The 5,388-nt window shown below is 43.8% G+C and overlaps 1 non-coding gene across 1 annotated transcript; it reads left to right on the top strand.

The window, feature by feature from the left end:
- The first annotated feature begins 3,775 nt into the window (after nucleotides 1-3,775).
- On the top strand, nucleotides 3,776-3,882 carry LOC125584763. The gene has a single exon (XR_007321672.1). It is a non-coding gene; the product is annotated as a small nucleolar RNA R71 (small nucleolar RNA).
- Nucleotides 3,883-5,388: the final 1,506 nt, after the last annotated feature.

Below are 5,388 nucleotides of genomic sequence, written 5' to 3'. Positions count from 1 at the left end.
CCGTCGTTAAATTTGTGTTTTCTTGTAGTGATCTCTCATGAACTTCTTCCTCTCATACCCCTTCAGGTTCGGTGGTTCAATTTCAGCACATAGGTAGTTTGCAAAGTCTGCAAACCATGGGAGTTCATCCTGAATTTGTCTCATGACACAGCAATCAGCCTGATCCAAATACTCATCCTCCAGCAAGGTGATCACATAGACATTCTCCTCGGGTAATGTATCATCCAGTGGTGTTTCAGCTTCCACTCTCATTCGGGAAAGATGATCTGCCACTCCATTTTCTGCTCCTCTCTTGTCTCTGATCTCAATATCAAACTCCTGTAGGAGTAAGATCCACCTTAAGAGTCTCGGTTTAGCATCTTTTTTCGTCATCAGGTACTTCAAGGCTGCATGATCTGTGTGCACAATTACTTTCGAGCCCACCAAATAGGACCTGAACTTCTCGAAAGCATAAACTACTGCCAGCAACTCCTTCTCAGTGGTAGCATACTTGATTTGAGCATCATCAAGCGTTCGGCTGGCATAATAGATCACATGGAGTTTCTTGTCTTTTCTCTGCCCCAAAACAGCTCCAATCGCGTAATCACTTGCGTCACACATTATTTCAAATGGCAAGTCCCAATCCGGTGGCTGCACAATGGGAGCACTGACTAGAGACTTCTTGAGAATCTGAAACGCAGCGAGGCAGTCAGCATCAAAAACAAACTTCGCTTCTTTGCACAGCAGACGGGTGAGTGGCCTCGCTATCATAGAGAAGTCTTTGATAAACCTCCTGTAGAAACCGGCATGTCCCAGAAAACTCCGAATATCCCTCACTGTCCTGGGAGGCTGTAGGCTGGTCATAACTTCAATCTTTGCTTTGTCAACCTCGATACCCTGCTCTGATATCCTGTGACCCAAAACAATGCCATCTTTCACCATGAAATGGCACTTCTCCCAATTTAGCACCAAGTTCTTCTCCTCACATCTTTCCAGCACCTTGCACAGATTAGCAAGGCAGTCGCTAAATGAAGAACCGTAGACTGAGAAATCGTCCATAAAAACCTCCATAATGTCCTCAATAAGATCAGTAAAGATCGACATCATGCATCTCTGGAAAGTTGCAGGAGCATTGCACAATCCGAAGGGCATTCTCCTGTAAGCAAAAGTACCGTATGGGCAGGTGAATGTTGTCTTCTCTTGGTCGTCTGGATGAATGGGTATCTGAAAGAACCCGGAGTAGCCATCGAGAAAACAGTAGTAGGGGTGGTTGGCTAGTCTTTCCAGCATCTGGTCAATGAAAGGAAGTGGGAAGTGGTCCTTCCTTGTGGCTGAGTTTAGCTTCCTGTAGTCAATGCACATCCTATGCCCTGTGACTGTTCTGGTATGAATCAGCTCATCCTTCTCATTTGTGATGACAGTGATGCCACCCTTCTTAGGAACCACATGAACCGGGCTCACCCAAGTACTGTCTGAAATTGGGTAGATCACCCCTGCACTCAACAGCTTTAGAATCTCCTTTTTCACAACTTCCATCAGTTTGGGATTCAGTCTTCGCTGGTGCTCTATGGACGTCTTTGACTCATCCTCCAAGTGAATCTTGTGCATGCAAAGATCTGGAGAAATACCTGTAATATCATCCAAAGAGTACCCCAATGCTTTTCTATACTTTCGCAATTTTGAAAGAAGCAAAGTGGTCTCCACATTATTCAGGTTAGCACAAATAATAACAGGATATGTGGAATTCGGTCCCAAGAATGCATACCTCAGCCCAGCTGGGAGGGCTTTAAGTTCCACCTTTGGAGCATTCTCCTCACTCCAATCTGGTTGGAAGGATGACGGTTTGACGGTTTTATCGGTGCCTGAGTCTTCAAGGCTGACATAGGCGACATGCTTCTCAATCGGTGAGGCTGAATCCAAAATCTCAGAAAATCCAACCACTTCTTGGTTCATGAACCCGAACTCACTCTCCCTTTGGGTCAATGCGACTTGTAGAGGATCATCAGTGTGCAACTCTTCATCCATTTCCTCCACCAGTTCAGTCAATGTATCAACCCAGAAAGTCTGTCCATCAATAGTCGGATTTTTCAGCACCTTCTCCACATTGTATCTCATCGCCATGTCTCCTAGACGTAAGTCTATATGCCCATTCTGTACATCAATCATGGCTCCAGCAGTAGCTAAAAACGGTCTGCCCAAAATGAGAGGATCTTTAGGTTCCTCTTCCAGCTCCAGAACTACAAAATCGGTAAGCACATATCCCTTTCCAACACCAACAGGGATGTTTTCTAGTACACCGACTGGTCTTCGCACTGATCGGTCAGCAAGGACCAAGGAGATCCTTGTAGGTTTGTAGTTCGTCATGCCTAGCCTCTCAGAGACAGAGAAAGGCATTAGGCTCACTCCTGAACCCAGATCGCAGAGACTCTTCTCAAAGGTAAGTGATCCAATGCGGCATGGTAGAACAAATGCTCCGGGATCTTCACGCTTTTTAGGCATGACATTTTGTAGAACTGCGCTACATTCCTCATTGAGCATCAACACACCACGCTCTAGGCTCATCTTATCGGTAAGAATCTCCTTCATGTACCTTTTAAGAGAAGGTACCATCTTCACCGCTTCAACGAATGGCAATCTCACATGTAACTCCCCAACAAGGTTCTTTAGCTTCTCGTACTCACGTTCTTTGATCTTCTGCCTTGGTCTGGATGGGTATGGAGCCTTAGGAACATAAGCAGGAGGCGCCACATACACCTCTTCAGGTTCAGAGGAATTTGGCTTCGTCGACACGGGATCGGTCGATCCAGATGGACCGGATAGGTCGATCTCCTTCCCCTTGGATCGGTCGATCTGTTCTTGAGATCGGTCGATCTCTTTCTCTTTCGATTCCTCAATCGTTTTTCCACTCCTAAGTGTTATAGCATTCACAAACTCCTTGGGATTCGTCTCTGACTTCCCTGGTAGAAATCCAGGTGCTGTTCTGCTGCTGGAGGCGGTTTGAGCAACTTGCTTTTCCAAAACTTTCAAATGGGTGTTCAAAGCTTCGAACTTCCCATTAAGCTCTCCATACATGTTATCCACCTTGGTGTTTATCTCTGCAGTGCTATTCTTCTGACCTTCTAGCACCATTTGCAGCATCTTCTTAATTTCGTTATCCTGAGAAGACTGTGACGAAGAGGCATTCCCTTGATTCTGGTAGTTGTTGTACTGCTGCCTTTGCTGAAATCCTGAGTTGCCTGAGTTGTTCCCCTGATATTGATTTCTGTTCTGATATCCTTGGTTGAACACACTCTGGTTCTGATTCTGGTTCTGCCTGTTTCCTGCCTGAGGGTAGGACTGATGTTGTGGATTCTCCACATTGTTGCTCCGGTAAGACAGATTATTTTGCTGATTTTGACTCCATCCAAGGTTCTGATTGTAGCCTCTGTTGTAGTTTCCTTGACCACCAATGTAGTTCACATCAGCTTGCATATCATCTGAATCATCACCAACAATTTCTTGTGAGGAACGATAGCCTTGCTCCTCCACAAATTTCACAGATTTCTGATCTCTCTTGAGAAGCATCTCAATCTTGGCATTCAGCTCATCTATCTTCTTGGATTCATAACCAACACCCTTCTGGCTGGTGTCAAACCTTGACTTGCGGTTTGCTTTGCTGGATGACAGGTTGTTCAGCAAGGTGTAAGCTTCTTCAACAGTCTTGGTCATGAAATCACCATTACTTGCTGTGTCCATGGCATCTTGACTCTCTTCATGAACTCCATTATAGAAAATGTTCAGCAAGCTCACATCAGTGTAACCATGGTGAGGGCAGTCCTGTGTGTACTCCTTGAAACGCTCCCAAGCCTCATGAAAGCTTTCTGAATCAAGCTGCTGAAAGCTTCCAATTCTGCTTCTCAGATACTTGGTGAAGAAATGCTGTAGAAAAGCAGCTCTTGTCTCTTCCCATGTAGTAAGAGATCCTGGAGGGATGGACTTTAACCATCTGATAGCTTTATCAGCTAAGGAAAATGGGAACAACCTGCATTTCAAAGCGCCTTGAGGAACTCCATTATGTCTGCTGGTGTCACAGACTCGCTCAAAATGCTCCAAGTGATACATCGGGTCCTCAGACGGGTTTCCATGAAACGGATTTTTCTCCACCAAATTTATGAGACCAGTCTTGATCTCAAAGTCTCTTCTCTCAATGGGAGGTGGGCGAATCCCAGAACGATCGGCATAGAATGCATCTGGTGTATCATAATGTGCAAGCGTCATCCTAGGCATGCCATAGTCTCCAGCCTGTTGTCTTGCAGCTACACCAGCATGCTGATTATCACCAGCATTGTTGCCTTCTCGTCCATCTACAGGAATTGGATTTTGCGGTTTGTCCTGAAATTGGTCTTCTTGGTGTTCAGCCATTTCAACCTCTTCAGCTGACTCAAGTCTTTTCTTTTTCACTTGTCTCTCTAGGCGGCCGAGCTCTAACTCCAAAGGTATTAAATTCGATGATCCTTTGCTTCTAGTATGAAATCCGCTCATTCACCTGAAAACACAAACAGAAAGAGAAAGACAGAAACATTAGACAAAATAAAGAAAATGCTATAGTCTTAAACTGATCATTAACTCTAGGGTGACCAAATGGTCCCCGGCAACGGCGCCAAAAACTTGATGTCTCGAGTTTTAACCCGATTATCTAACTGCAAGTGCACAGTAAAGTACGCAGTAGTAATGCGGGATCGAATCCACAGGGACCGATGATCACACGTAGAGTTGCAGACAAGTTAATAGCTACAGCGAATCAAGATATATTTTTGATGGTTTTTATTTAATTTTCTTAGGTGTCACAAAACATAAACAAGCTGTAAAAAGATGATTTAAACGATTTGAAAACGATTTTAAAACAAACGTTGGGCATTGGGAATTCTCAGGGATTTCTTTTTATTAAGATACAATTAATGGCAGACACAGGGATATATTAAGAACCGTCTAGAACTCAAACATGATATTAGAATTAACCTACTTCCGTAGCGCTAGTTCTCTATGTTATAGAAATCTCCACACTAACTTCCGCTGAGTTTCAATTTCTAAACAAGCATTAAGAACAGGTTCAATATGTTCACAAAGCGCAATAACATCAACTTCCGAGGGTTAAGGACACTTTGCTCATCTAAAGTATTTTCGGAAGTTCAAACAATCACTTTCGGTGCATCAAACAATCTGATATCATGAACTAAGTGATCAATTCAGTTCAAGCAGTAAGAAATCCATTAGATGAAGAACCAAAACGTAATCCCTTAGTCTACACACGTTTTATGAATCAAAACATCAAGAAATCCCCTATGAGAACCCCTAAACCCAACTAGATGACTACTCACACATAACTAAGCAAGAACAAAACGATTTTGATGAAGAAAACATGATAAGATT

Source organism: Brassica napus, chromosome C3, assembly GCF_020379485.1.
Source record: "Brassica napus cultivar Da-Ae chromosome C3, Da-Ae, whole genome shotgun sequence".
Taxonomy (NCBI): Eukaryota; Viridiplantae; Streptophyta; class Magnoliopsida; order Brassicales; family Brassicaceae; genus Brassica; species Brassica napus.
Note: the sequence above shows the minus strand (reverse complement) of the source record. Positions and strands in the feature narration are given on the sequence as shown.